At 37.5% G+C, this 23,421-nt stretch overlaps 1 protein-coding gene across 2 annotated transcripts in view; it reads right to left on the minus strand.

Moving 5' to 3' along the window:
- Cyt-b5 (Cytochrome b5) overlaps positions 1-23,421 on the minus strand; it is a 92,561-nt gene that overhangs the window by 52,748 nt on the left and 16,392 nt on the right. The window lies entirely within an intron of this gene.

Raw genomic sequence — 23,421 nt, forward strand, 5'->3', positions numbered from 1 at the left:
TATATAATGTCTGTATTCTTGTTTGTTAAAAACAAAAGAACCAAACTTTATGGTGGATAGGTGCATAAAGTTTGGTTCTTTTGTTTTTAACAAACAAGAATACAGACAACATGAGGGGCTTCCAAAGGGGTCTCCATTGAGTGCGGTGGCAGCATCGCTCTACATGGAGACTTTGGAAAGGGACCACCTTCTGCATATCGTCCCAGCTAACTCCAAGTGGTACCGTTATGTTGACGACATCCTCTTCATTTCACACAAAACAAACGACACAAGAAACCTACTGGAACAACTGAACAACGTGGACAAAAGAATTAAATTCACAGTAGAGGAAGAGACCAACGGTTCCCTACCTTTCCTAGACGCTGTTGTCATCAGATCGGACAGCAGCGCTAGGTTCAAGGTATACCGTAAACCGACAAACAAAGACGACTTCATCCACTATTTTAGCGCACATGACGAGAAGACCAAATCAGGGGTTATCATTGGGTTTTACCTTAGGGCTTTTAGAATATGCAGCGAAGAGTATTTACAAGAAGAAATTGAATACGTAACCGCTGCGTTCAGGAACCTAAGGTACCCAGAGGGCATGTTAGGGACGTCACTACGGAAAGCCATTAAAATCAGACAGAGGAAAGGAAGTGAAGAGAGGACAAATTTACGATACCTTGTGGTTCCTAACTCTGGCCTCTCTCACATGCTTTCCAAAACGTTGAGACAGACAGGACTCATCATAGTAAATGACACAGGGAAGAAAATAGGACACTTGACCACCAACAGAACCAAGACGAACCGTGACATTAGCATCGTTTACAAAATTCCCTGCAAAGGATGTGACTGTGCATACTACGGAGAGACATACAGAGGACTTAACAACAGACTCAGGGAACACAAAGCGGACATTAGACACCACCGAGAAACCAACGCTCTAGTTAACCACATTGACACAGAGGGACATTTGCCTAACTGGGAGGGTTCCACCATTCTAGCTAAAGGACTACACAAGAAACAACGGAAAATAATTGAATCACTTTACATTGCCAACCACAAAAACACAAACAAGAGAACTGGTGACTTGAAATGGACAAAATCTACCGCGACACTTGCCCTCCAAGAATGGCTTCCCAGACCCCGACCCTAAGTAGATACCTTTTTCCCACTTCGGCCTACCCTCTCCAGCTTTCTTCCTTTCACTCTGAAGTTCCTTCATGCTACCTTGCCCCAACTTTTTATCATGATTTATTCTTTTAATACTATTTGTTACTTTTTATTTTCAACACTATTATTATCATTGTTATTATAACTATTATTTATTTATTATTACTATCATCATATTTATAATTTTATCATTACATTTTTATTATTACCATCATTATTATTATTACTTTCATTATCTTTATTATTGTTATTATTATTGTTACTATTATTATTTAAATATTTAATTTTTCGTTTTTATTATCATTGTTATCACTATTATTGTCATAATTACTATTAATAATTTTTATTTCTTGGTTATTAGTATTATAAAAAAAAAATTCTTTCTTATTATTCTTTTATGTTATTGTTATTATTTTTATTATTATTATTACTTCTACTGTATTGCTATTATCATTTTTGTTATTATTGTTAATATTATTATTTAAATATTTATCTTCATTGTTATCATTACTATTGTTACATTCTCTATTAATAATTTCTTTGTTATTAGTGTTGTATTTAATTGTAAACATTTCTTCATTGTTACGTTAGCCACAATATGATGTTCACATTCGTCACCAACTATGGTAACTCGGAGAGGTGGTGAGGTCCACCCCATGTATATAATGCCCACAGCCCGTTTGTACACATATTCCTTTGAAAAAGCATACCTGCGAAACTAGTCAGGAATAAACTCAAGACCAAGACTCCTGTGTTTCCTATTCCGCTTACATCAACCTGTCAGAATGTCTCAATATATATATATATATATATATATATATACACGTGTGTGTGTGTGTGTGTCTCACAAGAAACCCACAGTCGGAGAAAATAAACTTCGAATGAAAGAAGATTCTATATTTCGGCTATAAAATGTCTTCAGGAAAGTGCACAAGACAGAGGACAAATAGACCAGTCAAAGTAGGGCTGGGCTTAGAACAAATTGCAATAGGTTTTTTGGCTTTATCTTGTTTATTAGGTCCCTCTGATGAACATATAAAAAGTCTCCAACTTTTGGACACCGGGAAAGTGGTTAATTTGCATCAATTCAAGATGGCCGCCGTCCAAAGCTTCAATTTACAGATAACTTTTTTCTGGCTGCTCCCAGACCCTATAAATGTATTACATGGACCCTACGGACATGAGTTGTATTTACTCAACACTTTACTTCGTTGCTGCGGAAAGCCATCGCCAGGGAACGACGTCAATGCTGACATTCGACCAACCGCTTTATTGGAAAGCGAAGATGATCATTGTTCATGAGAAGGAAGGAAGCGAACAACCCATTGTTTTGAACCTTGGTGGCTTTCACTCTGTGATGAGCTTCTTGGGATGCATTGGCCATGTTATGGAAGCATCTGGGCTTAAGGAGGTTTTGGAACTTATATACGCTGAAAATGCTGTGACCCAAATGCTGAATGGGAAAGCCTATGCACGAGCAATCAGAGGCCACTTCTTGGTTGACACAGCCTTGAGTTCGATTGTGTTAGGCAGGGCATACGGTGTCAACCTCTCAATGTTAGATGAGGAAAGTGACGCATGCAAGGACTTCCAGGAGGCTGCTTTTGGATAAGCTGTTGCGTGAAGACGTTTCACCGGATGAAGTCTGCAGTAAAGACGTTTTCAACAGAATTTCTGAAAAACTTAAAGCTGAGAATAGAACCTTAGCAGAGCATAAGATGGGAAAGCTATGGATTACATGGGCATGATTGACTTGCTGCGTCGCTTCCTGAGGGCACTGAGAATGGGCGATTTCCTACTGTACCTCGGAACACTCCAGGAGATGTTGCCGTACTTTGCAGCGTGTGGTCATAACAATTATGCCAAGTCAGCCCATGTGTACATTCAAGACATGATTGAACTTGAGCAGCTCAACCCAGACATGTTCTGTCAATTGAACTCCGGTCTATTTGTGATCCGCCGAAGTGATCGGCTGTGGGCAGGACTGCCAAGCGACTTGGTTATAGAGCAGGTTTTGATGCGCTCTTTGAAAACGAATGGTGGATTGACACGTGGTAGGGGCATGGAGGAAACGCAACGCCTGCGCTGGTTACTTGCTATGCCAGCCTGCGCTGCGGTGAGTGAAGTTATGCAAGAACTGACAGGGAAGCATTTCCACACCTCTGAGCAGCACAAAGAAATGACTGAAGCAAGGCGTGAACGAGATAGGAAGGACACAGAGAAGGTTCTCGCATTCTTCAAGGATTATGATCCATTTCAAGAATCAAATGAACTCAGGAATATTGCCAACGGTGTGACAGGACCAGCCTCGGCCAATCCTCATTTACTGTATGAGGTTGGTATGAACATTGTGCAGAAGATGGAAGGCAGCAATGCTTTTGACTTTTCATTTTGGAAGAAGGATCAAGTTGTGTCGTTGGGTGCAAAGGTTACAATCAGTGCTGAAAAAGTACCAATCGACCCACAGCTCCTTTTCCAGAGGCTCCTCATCTTTGCTAATAACAGTGACTTAGGTGTTGAAGAGGTCTTTGCGTATGAGTTGTCTAGCTACTCTACTGCTTTGTTCGATAAGTGGGGGAGGCTCAGGGAAGCCAATAAACCACAGCTAGGAGATGAGATAGCTGCTGTTGTTCCCAAGTCGGCATTGGAATCATTTGAGAAAGAAAAGACTGTGACCCATGTTCTGGATGGTGGTTCCTTATTGCAAAGGATTCCATGGAAGAAGTGTGACACATTTGAGGACATTGCAAGCATGTACATGAAGCATGTTTCCAAAAACTTTCTCAACCCGGTGGTTGTATTCGACGGTTATAAATCAGGACCTACTACCAAGGACATGACACACAATCGACGATCAAAAGGAGTCTTTGGTCAAAAGGTGATGTTCACTCCAACCATGCCCCTTCGGTCAAAAAAGGAAAACTTCTTGTCGAACTCGGACAATAGGCAAAACTTCATTGACTTATTGTGTGAAACATTCAAGGCAAATGGAATTGACTGTGTCAATGCGCCAGCAGATGCAGATGTCATGATTGCGAAGAAGGGAATTGAACATGCAAGGGAAACCGTGACATATGTGATAGGTGAGGACACAGACTTGTTGGTGCTGTTGTGTCATTATGCGGAACGAGGGATGAATGATTTGTACTTCAAGTCGAGCAAGGAAGGTGGGAAATGTTGGCATATTAACTCAGTAGCAGAAGCTCTCGGTGAAAGCATCTGTAGTGTCCTGCCAGTTGTCCATGCACTCTGTGGATGTGACACAACCTCACGACTGTATGGTATTGGTAAAGGGGCTGCCTTGAGGAAAGTGAGGGAAGATAACAGTTTCTTGAAATGTTTAGAAGCATTCTGTTGCCAAAGTGGAAGTAAAGACGCGATATCATCAGCTGGTGAAAAGGCCTTGGTTTATTTGTACGGGGGAAAAGGAAATGACACCCTTGACGGACTGCGAAAGACAAAGTTTTGCAACAAGGTGGGACAATTTTCAACTACCGTTGAAGTTCACAGCCTTCCCCCAACAACTGATGCAGCCAAATACCACTCGTTCCGTGTTTATTGTCAGGTCCAGGAATGGATGGGGAACTGTGTGGACCCCGAGAAATGGGGCTGGTGTCTGCGGAAGGGACAGCTTGAACCGAAGACGATAGATTCGCCAGTGGTTCCTGATTCACTACTGAAATTGGTCAGATGTCAGTGTAAGGGCAACTGTGACACTCAACGCTGTAGTTGCAAACGGAATGAGCTGTGAATGTTCCAGTGCATGTGGTGAATGTAAAGGACTCTGTCAAAATAGCAACTTTGATGCAAGCACCGATGATCCAAGTGAATACGAACTCCTATCATGCCTCTGAATGACGTCATACTACGTCATGGTGACGTCATATCACATTTGCAATGCCTCATTCTGTATTTCTTGAATTTATCTTGAATTTATGTTTTATATGTTCATCAGAGGGACCTAATAAACAAGTTAAAGCCAAAAACCGTTGTTTGTAATACATTTAAAGGGTCTGGGAGCAGCCAGAAAAAAGTTGTGTGTAAATTGAAGCTTTGGACGGCGGCCATCTTGAATTTATGCAAATTAACCACTTTCCCAGTGTCCAAAACTTGGATACTTTTTATATGTTCATCAGAGGGACCTAATAAACAAGTTAAAGCCAAAAAACCTTCTATTGCAATTTGTTCTAGGTCCAGTTAAATGATTGCTAGATTTACTGGACTAAAAGGGGACTTACAAGCTACAGAAACAAAGAAAAGTGAGGGAACGTGGATTGATGGCATTACTCAATCGCGGGGTAAACTGTGGTGGCAGAGGAGGGTGAGGTGAAGGGGGGTTGTGTATGTATGTATGTATGTATATATATATATATATATATATATATATGTGTGTGTGTGTGTGTGTGTGTGCGTGTACATTTACACACACACACATATATATATATATATATATATATATATACATGTATATATACATTTTAACAACCACAATGCACTTTATACCCAATGGAGGCCACAACCAGAAATTGAAATGTGGTACTGTCGAGGACTCGAACTCAGCTATCACATGACAAGTGACGCAGTGACTTATCAACTACGCTATCAAGAGAGATACAAGTCAAGCGCAATATTCCTTATATTTGTATGCTCGAGTACATACACATACATGAAATTTTGCGTTCAACTCATCTCCACTATGATAGTACAATTGGAAGTATACAAACGTGGGAAAGTATTTGTACAACACTGAATGGGTCCCAGTGATTAGTGATAAATTTTAACAACCACAATGCCCTTTAATTCTAAGTCATCAACATCGGGAGACCCAATGGAGGCCACAACCAGAAATTGAAATGTGGTACTGCCGAGGACTCGAACTCAGCTATTGCATGACAAGTGACGCAGTGACTCACCAACTACGCTATCAAGAGAGACACAAGTCAAGCGCAATATTCCTTATATAAATTTGTATTCTCGAGTACATACACATACATGAAATTTTGCGTTCAACTCATCTCCACTATGATAGTACAACTGGAAGTATACAAACGTGGGAAAGTATTTGTACAACACTGAATGGGTCCCAGTGATTAGAGATACATTTTAACAACCACAATGCACTTTAATTCAAAGCCATCAACATCGGTAGACCCAATGGAGGCCACCAGAAATTGAAATGTGGTAGCCCTACTGTCGAGGACTCGAACTCAGCTATCACATAGCAAGTGACGCAGTGACTTACCAACTACGCTATCAAGAGAGATATAAGTCAAGCGCAATATTCCTTTTATATATATATATATATATATATATATATATATATATATATTTGTATGCTCGAGTACATACACATGAAATTTTGCGTTCAACTCATCTCCACTATGATAGTACAACTGGAGGTATATAAACGCGGGAAAGTATTTGTACAACACTGAATGGGTCCCAGTGATTAGAGATACATTTTAACAACCACGATGCACTTTAATTCTAAGCCATCAACATTGGGAGACCCAATGGAGGCCACAACCAGAAATTGAAATGTGGTACAATTGGAAGTATACAAACGCGTCACTTGTCATGTGATACCTGAGTTCGAGTCCTCGGCAGTACCACATTTCAATTTCTGGTTGTGGCCTCCATTGTGCATTGTGGTCGTTAAAATGTATCTCTAATCACTGGGACCTATTCAGTGTTGTACAAATACTTTCCCGCGTTTGTATACTTCCAATTGTACTATCATAGTGGAGATGGGTTGAACGCAAAATTTCATGTATATGTACTCGAGCATACAAATATATATAAGGAATATTGCGCTTGACATATGTCTTTCTTGATAGGGTAGTTGGTAAGTCACTGCGTCACTTGTCATGTGATAGCTGAGTTCGAGTCCTTGGCAGTACCACATTTCAATTTCTGGTTGTGGCCTCCATTGGGTCTACCGATGTTGATGGTTTAGAATTAAAGTGCATTGTGGTTGTTGAAATGTATCTCTAATCACTGGGAGCCATTCAGTGTTGTACAAAACTTTCCCGCCTTTGTATACTTCCAATTGTACTATCATAGTGGAGATGGGTTGAACGCAAAATTTCATGTATGTGTATGTACTCGAGCATACAAATTTATATAAGGAATATTGCGCTTGACTTGTATCTCTCTTGATAGCGTAGTTGATAAGTCACTGCGTAACTTTCTCATGTGATAGCTGAGTTCGAGTCCTCGACAGTACCACATTTCAGTTTCTGGTTGTGGACTCCATTGAGTCTCCCGATGTTGATGGCTTAGAATTAAAGTGCATTGTGGTTGTTAAAATGTATCTCTAATCACTGGGACCCATTCAGTGTTGTGTGTGTGTATATATGTATATATATATATGTATATATATGTATTATATATATATATATATATATATATATATATATATTTGTACATAGTATAAAATCATACCTGCAGGTGTTAGAGAGGGTTTACACAGTCTAACGGTTCGTCGAACGCGGTTCGACAGACATGTGATGCGTGAACGTGTGAACGGGGTATTTGGGGTTCAACTAACGTGTTCGACAACCAAATACCCCGTTCACACATCACTTTAAACGTGTGTCGAACCGCGTTCGACGAACCGTTAGACCGTGTAAACCCCCTCTAATACTGTAAATTGCTTCCGATGTTAATGCTTCAGCTTGATAGTCATTATAATTTTAACCATCTTACAACATCCACTGTTGTACTTATGTGTACTGAATTAGTCATAATCTATTAACATTTTTCGGTATCTTCGGTAGATGTTCTTATAATCTGAGTGTGCTTACCGGGAAAGGGTGGAGAACATCTGTCCATTACATACAACAATATTAACTCCTCACTTTTTGTATAGAATTTTTGCAAAGTACGTGCATGATAGTTATCGGTGTCACAAGGTCGTACATTTTTATCAAGCATTGGGCTCAATCACGCGAGATAGTTGACGGCAAGAATGGTTTCAAGTATTCAACGTTACAAGGTCGTTCAACACTAAAACTATCAATTTCCTCCTCCAACCAAACACCAGCACCCCAATGACGTAATCAGTTTCCGAGATATTGCCTTTATTTCTTGTATACTCTTATTATTATTTTTCTTTTGTCATTTCTGATTATTTGTGTGTCTAGAAAAGACAGGCGACCGAAGTATTCAATTTCCAAGATACAACGCGGTTCACACGAGCAATATTTCAGCACAGAGTTCCCGTTTTCTCGGCATCTTTCCCCCGCTTTGCTGGTGTGAACCGATAACCTTGTTTAATCTCGTCAAACTATCACTTGCATCTCTCTACAAGAAAAATGAACATGCAGTCATCAACGTACAGGAACCAACACGCGTCCCTACGAAGGATTTCCCGGTAGTGTTTTTCCAATACTTCTAAGTACAGATATGCTACTGCACTCAGCGATCTCATGTGGAGGTCTTCCAATTGGTATTTCTGGTTGCCAAATCTGAACGACCCAAATCTGATACACTTGTTTGAGTTGTATGTAGTCCCCCTTACATATCATCGTATTGTCGCCAACTTTCTGTAACGCCTCCTTGATTGCGTTGACGGCACCATCTGTGAAAACCTTGGTAAATAGATCCTCACTAGGATCACCACTGCCTTTATCTTTGTGATCAACTGTCACCGATGTCTCGAAGTATTGTGTACGTGCGTATCTTCTGGGTGGCCGAGTCGAGTTTTCTAGAGGATAATGAGCAACATTACGTTGTTCCCTGTCCAAATCGCCGTCTCTCCAATTGTAGTTTTTCCCGATATAGCATTTGTGGTTGATGCCCGTGACTTGCTGTCCGGCGTATATACAATTTAACATATTTAATTTAATTTTAATTGTCTATTATTCATAGTGACATTTCTGGATTTCCCACATTTTTACACCGGAACTAACAGGCACACTACATGTAAACACCACATTCCAAAACATTGCAAATTGACTGTAACTGGTATTCTATTTGTAATAATTAATCGATCGTATGCTTCTGCCCGGTAACTCGCGAATCCTTCCTACGTGGTGGGAACGTGCAGCAGCTTTGTAAATTATTATATACTGTCTATTTCGCCTCCGAGAAAGTTCCCTCTAAATATATATATATATATATATATATATATATATATATATATATATATATATATATATATATATTAATAATAATAATAACTATATTTAAAAATAAATAAAAAGATAAATTAATAAATAAAGAAATAAAGAAATAAAAAAGTGGAGTAAAACAGGTCAGGAATAAACTCGAAACTAGAACGGTCTTCTTTTTCTATTAACTTGCCACAATGTCTAAACACACACACAATTCAACCACAATTCACTTTAATGCTAAGCCATCAACATCGAAGACCTCGAGGCACACATGCAGAAATTGAAACGTAGTACAGCTAAGGACTCGAACCTCCGCTGGCACGTGACAAGTGTTAGTGACTTCACCGATTGCGCCAACAAGATATAAGTTGAGCGCAACTTTTCTTATATATTTGTATGCTCGAGTTACATACACGTACACGAAATTTTGCTTTCAACCCATCTCCGCCATGATAGTACAGTTGGTGGGTATACAACGCGGAAAAGTATTTGTACAACACCGAAGGGATCCCAGAACAGATTTACATTTATCAACCACAATTCAATTTAATTCTAAGCCATCAACATCGAGAACCTCGAGGAGGCATACATACAGAAATTGAAACGTGGTACAGCTAAGGACTCGAACCTCCGGTAGGACGTGACTAGGATAGTGACTTAACCGATGCGCGATTAAGAGATATGTAAGTTGAGTGCAACTTTTAAGTCACTATCACTTTCCACGTGCTAGCGGAGGTTCGAGTCCTTAGCTGTGGCACGTTTCAATTTCTGCATGTACGGCTCCTCGAGGTTTTGGATGTTGATGTGTATATATATATATATATATATATATATATATATATATTATGTGTGTGTATGTGTGTGTGTGTGTGTGTGTGTGTGTGTGTGTGTGTGTGTGTGTGTGTGTGTGTGTGTGTGTGTGTGTGTGCAACACGGAATGGGTCCCTGTGAGCAGATTTACATTTATCAACCACAATTAATTTTAATTCTAAGCCATCAGCATCGAGAACCTCGAGGATTCGTACATGCAGAAATTGAAACATGGTACAGCTAAGGACTCGAACATCTGCTGGCACATCACAACTGGATAGTGACTTCACCGATTGCGCCAACAAGATATAAGTTGAGCGCAACTTTTCTTATATATTTATATGCTCGAGTTACATACACGTACACGAAATTTTGCGTTCAACCCATCTCCGCCATGATAGTACAGTTGGTGGGTATGCAACGCGGAAAAGTATTTGTGCAACACTGAATTGATCCCAAAACAAATTTACATTTATCAACCACAATTTACTTTAATTCTAAGCCATCAACATCGAGAACCCCGAGGAGGCATACATGCAGAAATTGAAACGTGGTACAGCTAAGGGTTCGAACCTCTGGTAGCACGTGACAAGTGATAGTGACTTAACCGACAGCGCGATCAGAGATAAGAGATAAGTTGAGCGCAACTTTTAAGTCACTATCACTTGTCACGTGCTGGCGAATGTTCGAGTCCTTAGCTGTACCACGTTTCAATTTCTGCATGTATGAGGGAGTACCTGTGTTGTATTAGTAGGGAAGGGGAAAGCTCGTGGTGTAGTGGGAAGGTGAAGAAAAAGGAGGTGAGGGATTACTGAAGAAAATTGAAGAAAATGAGGAAGGGGACGAACGGGCCCCGGACGTCAGAAGGTATGTCAACAAGGGATGCGCAGACAAGAGTGAAGTTGAAGAAATTAGTAAAAATGTAAAAATTAGAAATATAGATAAGAGCAGTGCAATGGAAGGTGGAGATAATTATTTCCATGGATTTAATGAAGGAGGAGATGACAACCTTCCCCAATAAGCAAGTCTAGAGGAAAAACTAACAAAAATGAAAGAACAATGGGAGGTTAGGTTCAGTCAACTTGCACTGATTACACAAAGAGTTGATAAATTGGAAGAACTAAAGGGGAACCAAAAGCTAAATAAAGAAATAGAAGAATTAAAAAGACAGTTAAAAGAAGTAAAGGATGAGAATGAGGAATTCAAGAATAATAATAATGAGAATAAAGACTCCATAGAAAAAGAGGCAAGTGGCTGGAAAAAGTCCAGGAAAATAACAAAATTGAATTTACAGATATAGTGAAACAACAAACGAAGGAACTCACTAAGGACACATTTATTAAAGTGATGAGAGAGAAGGAGAATATAGTAAGAAACTTAGCAGATAAAAAGAAATGTATAATTATGTTAGGAATGGAAGAGAAACATAATCCAAATAGGACTACAAGAGTAAGAGAGAAAGAGCGAACAGGGTACTAAGAATATTTCAAGGTGAACAGGAAATAGGGAAAGAAATTGAAGATATAGGCTTGGGAAATAAATTATAGACAAGACCAGACCAATTAAGGTTAAATTCAGGTCACAAACGACAGCAGAGAATGTCTTATCAAAAACAGGAAAACTAGCAGAAAGTGATCTGCACAAACAGGTATGGATAAAAAGAGAGACGAATAAAGAGGGGAGGAAGAGAAAACAAAAAGAATAGAAGCTAAGGAAGAAAAACGAAACAGAACAGTCAAAGAGAAATTCTATTGGAGAGTAGTGGATAAGAAAGTGAGGAAATGGTTCATAGAGAAAAACAGAAAGGAAACAGAAAACAGGATGGAGGTAGCAGAAAATTAAAAGTGTCCTTCACAATTATAGATGAATTAATAACTGGCTTGAATGAACTGAATAATTACCTGATGGAAAAGGAACCTGACATAATGGGAATTGTGGAGACAAAATTGAAAGGTTAATTACCACCCAACAGTGTAGGACATGGTGCATATAATTATTGGATTAGAAACAGAGAAGTAAAACAAGGTGGTGGAGTTATGTTCCTGACTAAGGATATGTGAGGAATGTTAAGTATGGAAAGAATAGAGTGATAATGACCATGATGGAAATAGAGGACAGGAACAAGAAGAGCAGGAAGTTTGTGATAAATTATGTGCCTCCTAAAATGGCTTCATGGGAAGAGAGCACAAAAATATGTTAGAAGACACAAGGATAACACTAAGATAATGGATGAAGGTGGAAGAATAATTATAATCGGTGACTTTAATTGTAAAGAAATCTGCTGGGAAGAAATGACAGTGAAGGGTGGAGACGACCTATGGGGAAATGTACTACTTGATATGATTACAGAACATACAATGACACAATGGATACAAGAGAATACTAGGTATAGAAATGAGGAAGAGCCATCAAGGCTAGACCTAATAATCACATCAGAACCTGAAATAGTGGACAAGATTAAATATGTAAGACACCAATAAATAAAAGTGACCACATATTAGCAGAACTAGAACTAAATGAAGAAAAATACACGAGAAAAAATTAACAACACAGAAAGGGAAGAATGATGTATGGAAAAACAAATTTTGATAATTTCCTTAAAAGTAGCAGTTGCCGACAAGATTGACGAGATAAACACCATATGAGGATGGAGCCTTTATTTGTACGACGTTTTGCTTATTACTTATTAGTACTTGAAAAAGCTGTAATAAGCGAAACGTCGTACAAATAAAGGCTCCGTCCTCATATGGTGTTTATCTCGTCAAATTTTGATAAAATGAGAAAAAAAAAATTCAAAAAGCAAACTGTGAAAGGATATACAAAGCGGAAACAATAGTAGAGGAGAAATGGAATATTTTGACAATTTATAAGGAGGGAGTGGAAAAGAATGTTCCAAGACAAAAACAAGAAAAAGGATATGTAAAATGTTGGTACAACAAAAGATGTAGCGAGTTAAAAGATAAAAGGGATAAAGCTTGGATAAAATGTAGGAAAGACAAAAACCCAAAAAATGGAAAATATATACAGATTATAGAAATATGTACAAGTGCGCAGAGAAGAAAAGAGAAAACATAAAAAGGATGTCATAGAAAAATGTAAAATTAAACCAAAACTATTTTATAGATTTGTAAACAACAAACTGAAAAACAAACAAGAATTAGTGAAACTACAATAAGGAGGAACAGAATACACAGAGGAAATAGAAATGACAGAAATTATGAACCACCATTTTAAATCCAATGACACAATGGATACAAGAGAATACTAGGTATAGAAATGAGGAAGAGCAATCAAGACTAGACCTAATAATCACATCAGAACCTGAAATAGATATATATACATACATATTATATATATATATATATATATATATATATATATATATATATACACACACACACACACATATATATATATATATATATATATATATATATATACACACACACACACACACACACACACACTTTCAACGAACGGACGGCTTGACGAACGCTCTGAAGAAAAGTGCAGATTGAGGATACCAACGCAAAGAGAAGTGCCTTTTTGTATTTGCAGGGGGGGGGGAATTGCTCGTGAGGTAGTGGGAAAGTAAGGAAAGAGGAGAGGGGGAGGGATTACTGGGGAAATGGAAGGTAATGAGGATGTGGAGGACTTGGCCCAGGCAGACGGGCGGAAGGTCAACATGAAACGACCACCGGATGACGAAATGGCAAATAAAAATGTAAAGATTAGAAGTATAGAGAGGAGAAATACAGTAGAAAGTGACGAGAATATGTTCCAGGGATTTAAAGAGGGTGGGGGGGACACAACCCCCCCCAGACTGATAAGACTAGAGGAGAGAGTTGATAAGGTGATCGAGGACTTGGAACGTAAGTTAGGTAATGTAGGCTCCATTCTCCAAAGAATTGAAAGATTGGAACAACTAGAGAAGGCTAACAGAAACTTAACTGAAGAAGTAGAGGACCTAAAAAGACAGTTAGGAAATGTAAAGGAGGAGAATGAGAAATTGAAGAAGAATAGTAATGAAAACAGTGAGAAAATAGCTACAGAAGCTAAAAATTGGAGAATAACTCAAGAAGGGAATAAGGTTTCATTCACTGACATAGTCAAACAGCAATTGAAAGAACATAATGAAGACTCAGTTATTAAAGTGATGAGACAGAAGGAGAATATAGTAAGAGAATTAGCTGACAAAAAGAAATGTATAATTATATTAGGAATGGAAGAGAAACATAACCCAGATAGAACCGCAAGAATCAAGGAGGAAAATGAAAGGGTAAGCAGTTTATTAAAATTAGTCCAGGAAGATGAACCAGAAATTATAAAGGAAATTGAGGAAAAATTCAGACTCGGAAAATATAGTACAGATAAGACCAGACCAATTAAGATTAAATTCAGGTCACAAACAACGGCAGAGAAAATTCTATCCAAGACAGGGAAACTAGCAACAAATGATCAATATAAAAAGGTATGGATAAAAAGAGAAATGAATAAGGAGGAAAGAGAGGCAGAAAAGCAGAAAAGAATTGAAGCTAAGGCAAAAAACGAGGAAAGAACGGAGTCAGAGAAAGAGAGATTCTATTGGAGAGTAGTGAACATGAAAATAAAGCAGTTCGACATACTAAAGAAAAACATAAGGGAAACAGAGAACACAATGGAAGTGGCAGAAAACTAAGAGTGTCTTACACAAATATAGATGGATTGATAACAGGATTGAATGAACTGAATGATTATTTGAAAGAAAAAGAACCGGACATAATGGGAATTGTAGAAACAAAATTAAAAGGCCCACTACCACCCAACAGTGTAGGACATGATACATACAATTATTGGATTAGAAACAGAGAGAAAAAACAAGGGGGTGGAGTTATGTTCCTGACAAAGAAGGATATAAACGTGAAAGGTGTCATATATGGAAAGAATACAGTAGAGATGATTATGATAGAAGTGGAAGACCGAGATAAGAAGAGCAGAAAATTTGTGATCAACTATGTGCCTCCGAAAACAGCCTCGTGGGAGGAGAATGAACATAAAAGTATGTTAGAGGACACAAAGATAGCATTAACTAAAATAATGGAAGACGGAGGAAGAATAGTTATGATGGGCGACTTTAATTGCAAAGAAATCTGCTGGGAAGAAATGACAGTAAAGAGTGGTGATGACTCATGGGGAAATGCTCTACTTGAGATGATTACTGACCATTCAATGACACAATGGATACAAGAGAACACTAGGTATAGAAATGAAGAAGAACCATCGAGGCTAGACTTAATAATTACATCTGAACCTAGAATAGTGGACAAGATTGAATATAAAACACCAATAGGTAAAAGTGACCACATATTGATTGAACTGGAACTTAATGAAGAAAAATATATGAAAAGAAATGAACAATATAGAAAAGGAAGAATGATGTATGAAAAAACAAACTTTGATAAAATAAGAGAATTCTTCCAACAAGAAAACTGGGAAGAAATATACAAAGAAGAAACATCAGTGGAAGAGAAATGGAATATTTTGACAAAAATTTACAAAGAAGGAGTGGAAAAGTATGTCCCAAGACAAAAACAAGAAAAAGAATATGTAAAATGCTGGTACAACAAAAGTTGTAGGGAGTTAAAAGACAAAAGAGACAAAGCCTGGACCGGATGGAAAAAAGACAGAAGACCTGAAAAATGGAAAATATATACTGGTTATAGAAATGAATATGTACAAAAGTGCAGAGAGGAAAAAAGAAAATATGAAAAAGATGTTATAGAAAAGTGTAAAGATCAACCAAAACTATTCTACAGATTTGTAAACAATAAACTGAAAAACAAACAAGACTTGGAGAAATTAAGACAAGGGGGAGTTGAATACACTGAGGAAATGGAAATGGCAGAAATTATGAACAAACATTTTAAATCAGTGTTTACAAGGGAAAATATACAACCTGAAGAGATTGAGTGGAAGGAAAAAGTCCCCCCTATGGAAGAAATAGAAGTAACGAAGAATGAAATATTGACACACTTGGGTAATTTTGATGTCAGAAAATCGCATGGGCCAGATGAAATAGCAAACTGGATTCTGAAAGAATGTAGGAATGAACTGGCAGACAAAATACATAGCATAATAAGCAGTTCCTTAAAAGAAGGAAAAGTTCCAGAAGATTGGAAAAAAGCAAATATAGTACCTATATATAAAGGAGGAAATAAAGAAGAACCTACCAACTATAGACCAGTCTCTCTAACAAGTACAATAGCAAAAATATGTGAAAGAATTATCAAAAGTAGATGGGTAAAATACTTGGAAAAAAACAACGTACTAAATCCAAGGCAATTTGGATTCAGACAAGGACGATCATGCGTCACCAATTTAATATGTTTCTATTCAAGGCTAATAGATATAATACAAGAAAGAGATGGATGGGCTGATTGTGCATTTCTAGACCTAAAAAAAGCTTTTGACAAAGTACCACATAAGAAGTTGCTTAAGAAATTAGAATATGAAGGAGGAATACAAGGTAAATTGCTAAATTGGATGGAAGACTTTTTGCAAGAAAGAAAAATGCGAGTAGTGATAAGAGATCAGCACTCAAAATGGAATGAAGTAATAAGCGGTGTCCCGCAGGGAACAGTTCTGGCCCCAATAATGTTTGCTATATATATTAATGATATGGATGAAGGAATTGAAAGCTATATGAGCTTCTTTGCAGATGATGCAAAATTACTGAAAAGAGTGAAAACTGAAGAAGATTGTGAATCACTACAGAGAGATCTAAATAAAGTACAAGAATGGAGTAGGAAGTGGGAGATGGAGTTCAATACAAAAAAGTGTAGTATAATGGAATTTGGAAAAAGCAAAAACAGAATAACAGGATCATATAATTTGGGAGAAGAAGGAATAAAAAGAGTAGAAAATGAGAGGGACCTGGGAGTCATTGTTATGAATAATATGTCACCTGAGAAACATATAAATAAGATTTTTGGAGAAACTTATAATTTAATAAGAACAATCAAAGTGGCATTTACATACCTGGATGAAGAAATGGTGAGGAAAATCCTAGTCACCCTGATAAGACCAAGATTGGAATATGCAGCAACGATATGGTCACCAAGTACAAAAAAATGTATAAAAAAACTTGAAAGAATACAAAGAGCAATTACTAAACTGGCACCAACACTCTCAAAACTATCATATGAAGAGAGACTACAAAAACTTAAACTACAGACACTAGAGCAAAGAAGAGAGAGAGGAGATTTGATAGCTATTTACAGAATCATGAAAGGCATAGAAATTACTGATAGAGAGAATCTGATAAAATGGGATGACAGAAATACAAGAGGACACGGAAAGAAAATAAAAAAAGACAACTATAGAAGAGATTTGAAAAAGAACAGCTTTCCTCACAGAGCAATAGACAGTTGGAACAAGTTAGATGAGAAAGTGGTGTGTGCAAAAACAATACATGAATTTAAAAATAGTTTAGATAAAATGAGATATGAAGACGGGACCTCACGAGCATAGCTCCCCTTCCCGTAAAATACAACTAGGTAAATACAACTAGGTAAATACACACACATATATATATATATATATACACACAATACATATATACATATACCTATATATATATACAATATATACATATATAAATATACATATATATATACATATATAAATATACATATATAAATATACATATATATATATACATATATAAATATACATATATACATATACATATATATATATATATATATACATTAAGTGACAGCAAAGTTTGGAACTCCGGGAAAAATTTCAAATTTTGTGGATCTCAATGAGGGAGTAGCTTTGTTGTATTAGTAGGGAAGCTCGTGGTGTAGTGGGAAGGTGAAGAAAAAGGAGAAAGGGAGGGATTACTGAAGAAAATAGAAGGAAATGAGGAAGGGGACGAACAGGCCCCAAAAGTCAGAAGGAATGTCTACAAGAGTTGTGCAGACGATAGAGGTGAAGTCGAAGACATTAGTAAAAATGTAAAAATCAGAAATATAGATGAGAGCAGCACAATGAAAGGTGAAGATAATTATTTCCATGGATTTAATGAGGGATATGACAACCTCCCCCAATTAGCAAGTCTAGAGGAAAAACTAGAGAAAATGAACAAACGGTGGGAGGTTAAGTTCAGTCAACTTACACGGATTACACAGTGTTGATAAATTGGAAATACTAAAGAAGGAGAACTAAAACCTAAAGAAATAGAAGAATTTAAAAGACAGTTAAAAGAAGAAAAGGATGAGAATGAGGATTTAAAGAAGAAAAATAAAGAAAATAAAGAGTCCATAGCAAAAGAGATACAGGGTTGGAGAAAAGTCCAAGAGAACAACAAAATTGAATTTAGAGATATAGTAAAAGAAAGAACAAACTAAGGAGACTGTTATTAACATGATGAGGGAGAATATAAGAAACTTAGTGCATAAAAAGAAATGTATAATTATATTGGGGATGGAAGAGAAGCATAATCCAAATAGGACTACAAGAGTAAAGGAGAAGAAAAAAGTAAACAAGATATTAGTAGTTCAAGAAGATGAACAAGACACAGGGAAAGAAATAGAAGACATATATAGACTAGGGAAATACAATACAGATAAGACCAGACCAGTTAAGGTTATATTCAGGTCACAAATAACAGCAGAGAATATCTTGGCAAAAACAGGGAAACTAGCCAAAAGTTATCTACATAAACATGTATGGATAAAAAGATACATTAATAAAGAGGAAAGAGAGGATGAGGAAACAAAGACTAGAAGCTAAAAAAAACAAAACAAGAACAGAACAGAGTCTGACAAAGAGAAATTCTACTGTAGAGTAGTGGATATGAAAGTAAGGAAATGGTTCATAGCAGAGAAAAATGGAAGGAAAACAGAAAACACAATGGAAGTAGCAGAAAATTAAAAGTGTCTTACACAAATATATATGGCTTAATAACAGGCTTGAATGAACTGAATGATTACCTGAAGGAAAAAGAACTGGACATAACGGAAATTGTAGAGACAAAATTGAAAGGTCCACCCAACAGTGTAGGACATGGTGCATATAATTATTGGATTAGAAACAGAGAGGTAAAACAAGGGGGTGGAGTTATGTTCCTGACTAAAAAGGATATAAATGTGAGGAATGTCACATATGGAAAGAATAGAGTAGAGATGATTATGATGGAAGTGGAGGACAGGGATGGGAAGAGCAGGAAGTTTGTGGTAAATTATGTGCCTCCTAAAATGGCTTCACAGGAGGAGAACACAAAAACAAGTTAGAAGACACAAGGATAACACTGAATAAGGTAATGGAAGATGAAGAATAGTTATAATGGGTGACTTTAATTGTAAAGAAATCTGCTGGAAAGAGATAACAGTGATGGGTGGAGACGACCTATGGGGAAATGTACTACTTGATATGATTACACTGGCCTGCGTTAAAAATTTTTTTTTCAAAGGTCGAAGGTTTTTCAAGTGATTTATAGGTTTTTTGGTGCGCTGAATCAAAAAATGCCATCCGTTTCCTTGGATCAGGCCTAGTTTTTGAGATATGAGAAGTGCGACTTTTGGGCCTTGTATAGTACTAAGTATAAGGAAAACGAGGCTGCAGGTATAGCCTATTCTTATTTTTTTTTTTTTGCATAAAAATTATACTGTAGCACCCTGAAACCGATACTGAAACCTAATGATGTTTTTGTTTACTTTCAGGAAACTGAAACTGCATTGACAACACTGAAACTGAAAATGGTTTAGAAAAGTGTGATCTCCAATCAATGTGACTGATTTTATAAGAATCTGTGCTTTTTACTAGAATCTGTGCTTCTTGTGTTTCTATTATGGACATGTATCTTAGATTGACAGAAAATGGAACGCAAATGCACAAATCATCCTGATAGGATCTGCTACATATGTGGTAATGTGATTCTTCCTCGTCGACTAGCAAATATAAATGATTTTGTGAAGAAGGCATATCATGCTTACTTTGGAGTTAAGCTTGGAGACCAGGACAAGCCATTTGCACCCCATGTTAGCTGCAAAACATGTGTCGAGAACTTGCGTGATTGGAGAAATAAAAAAAGGAAGAGTATGCCATTCGCTGTTCCAATGGTTTGGAGAGAGGGTAAAGATCATGTGTCAGACTGCTATTTCTGCATGACTAATCTCAAAGGAGTCAACCGCAAGAACAAGCATTGTATTCAGTATCCTAATGTTTCGTCTGCCATACGACCAGTCCCTCATGGTCCAGGCCTGCCCGTTCCCGAGCCAGATGTTGCAATGGAATCTAGCTCTGAATCGGAATCTGATAACGCACTAGACAGGGCAGAGGGTGGAGAATACATGCCAGAAGAGAATGACCGGCCAGTGCCTCTAACACAAGCAGATCTCAATGACCTGACACGGGATCTAAACCTATCAAAGGAATCAGCACAGCTTCTGGGTTCTCGTCTTCGTGAGAAAAATTTGCTAGCACCTGAGACAACATTCTTTTGGTACCGAGAGCGTGAAAGAGAATTTAGACAGTTCTTCACAACCCAGAAGGACTCGTCATTAGTTTACTGCAACAACATTGCTGGTTTGATTCAATCAATGGGGCTGGACTATGTTGCTACTGAATGGAGACTGTTCATCGACTCTTCCAGCAGAAGTCTCAAGGCAGTCCTCCTTCACAACGGAAATAAGTACTCTTCAATTCCAATCGATCATTCGGTGCAAATGAAAGAAACTCATGACAACATGGATCAGCTACTGTCTGCTCTGAACTACAATGACCATGGTTGGTTGATCTGTGGAGATCTTAAGGTAGTTGGATTGGTTTTGGGACTACAGGGTGGGTACACAAAGTATCCATGCTTTTTGTGTTTGTGGGATAGTCGGGCTGATGATCAACATTTTGTCAGACAAGAATGGCCACCACGACAACGTTTGGAACCTGGTTCACACAATGTTCAGGCTCGTTCTCTTGTTGAACCAAACAAGGTCTTACTCCCACCTTTACATATCAAACTGGGACTGATGAAGAACTTTGTGAAGGCAATGGACAAGGACGGCATGGGATTTACTTTTCTTCAGCAGAAGTTTCCTCGGATCAGTCTGGAAAAGCTTAAGGCTGGCATCTTTGATGGGCCTCAGATAAGGGAACTTATGAAGGACTCAATGTTTGACGATGCACTGAATGCAGCTGAGCTGTCCATTTGGTGGTCGCTTAAGTCAGTGATAAGAAACTTTCTAGGAAATAACCGAAGTGCAGAATACGAGAAAGAAGTCGATGAGCTCTTGAACAGCTATAAAAAATTAGGGGCTCACATGTCAGTCAAAATGCACTTTCTACGGTCCCACTTAGACTATTTCCCTCAGAACTGTGGTAACTTCAGTGAGGAACAGGGAGAACGTTTCCACCAGGATATTCGTGTCATGGAAGAACGCTACCAAGGCCGGTGGGATGTGAACTTTCTTGCGGACTACTGTTGGTGTTTGAAACGAGACGTGGTGGCTGCCCAACACAGGAGAAAGTCACCGAAAAGGCCCTTCATCCATGATTAGATTTTGTAATATATCCTCTTTATCTTCTGAACTATGCAAGAAAAAATTATTTCTTTTGTCAAGAATTTTTTTCCAAAATTAAAGGGAATAAATAGCACTAAATGGCGTTTTTAATTATTTTTACCGCCTCGTATCTCAAAAACGTGACCTGATTGAACAAAATTAGTGTGATTTTTAGATTCTGCATAGCAAATTACCCTAGAATCAGTTATCAGATGCTTTACCTTTGAAACTTCGCAGGCCAGTGTTATAGAACATACAATGTATACAAGAGAATACTTGGTAAAGAAATGAGGAAGAACCATCAAGACTGGACCTAATAATCATATCAGAACCTGGAATAGTGGACAAGATTGAATATAAGACACCAAATGAGGAAAAATACATGAAAAAAAAACATGGAACAATGTAGAAAGGGAAGATTGATGTATGGAAAAACAAATTTGGATAAAATAAGAGAATTCTTTCAAAAAGCAGACTGGGAAAGGATACATAAGAAGGAAACAACAGTAGAAGAGAAACGGAACATTTTGACAAAAATTTACAACGTAGTGGAAAAGTATGTTCCAAGACAAAAACAAGAAAAAGGATATGTAAAGTGTTGGTACAACAAAATATGTAGGGAGTTAAAAGACAAAAGGGATAAAGCTTGGATAAAATGGAAGAAAGACAAAGACCTGAAAAATGGAAAATATATACTTACTAGTTATAGGAATCAATATGTACAAGTGTGCAGAGAAGAAAAGAGAAAATACGAAAAAGATGTCATAGAAAAATGTAAAGATCAACCAAAACTATTTTACAGATTTGTAAACAACAAACAAAAAACAAACAAAAATTAGAGAAACTACAATAAGGAGTTGAATACACAGAGGAAATAGAAATGACAGAAATTATGAACAAGCATTGGTGTTTACGAGGGAGAACATACAACTTTGACATGTCGAATGGGAGGGGAAGGTCCCCCCTATGAAAGAGAAAGTAACAAGGAAAGAAATAATGAATCACTTGAGTAATCTTGATGTCAGAAAATTGCATAGACCAGATGAAACGGCAAACTGGATCTTGAGAGAATGCACGAAACGAACTAACAGACAAAATACATAGTCTAATAAGCAGTTCATTGAAAGAAGGAAAAGTTCCAAAAGATTGGAAAAGAGCAAATATAGTACCAATATATAAGGGGGAAATAAGGAAGACCTTACTATCTATAGTCCGGTCTCTCTTACAAGTGCAATAGCTAAAATTTGTGAAAGAATAATCAAAATTAAATGGGTACGGCATTTGGAAAAAAAAAAAAAAATTCTAAATCCATGGCAATTTGGATTTAGACAAGGACGATCATGTGTTACAAACTTAATGTGTTTCTATTAAAGGCTAATAGATGTAATACAAGAAAGAGATGGATGGGCTGATTGTGCATTTCTAGACCTGAGAAAAGCTTTTGATAAGGTGACACATAAGAAATTGCTAAAGAAATTAGAAACTGCAAGTGGAATACAGGGCAAAATGCTTAAGTGGATGGAAGACTTTTTGCATGAAAGAAAAATGAGAGTGGTGATAAGAGACGAACACTCTTCTAATTGGGATGAAGTGATTAGTAGAGTTCCACAAGGAACAGTTCTGGTCCCAATAATGTTTGCTATATATATATTAATGATATGGATAAAGGAAATGAAAGTTATATGAGCTTTGCGGACAATGCAAAATTGTTGGAAAAAATGAACACTGTAGAAGATTGTGAGTTGCTGCAGAGTGATCTCAAGAAAGTATGGGAATGGAGTAGGAAGTGGGAGATG

This window comes from Oratosquilla oratoria, unplaced genomic scaffold (genome assembly GCF_046742065.1).
Source record: "Oratosquilla oratoria isolate Oo_2021 unplaced genomic scaffold, ASM4674206v1 SCAFFOLD50, whole genome shotgun sequence".
In the NCBI taxonomy this organism is placed as follows: domain Eukaryota; kingdom Metazoa; phylum Arthropoda; class Malacostraca; order Stomatopoda; family Squillidae; genus Oratosquilla; species Oratosquilla oratoria.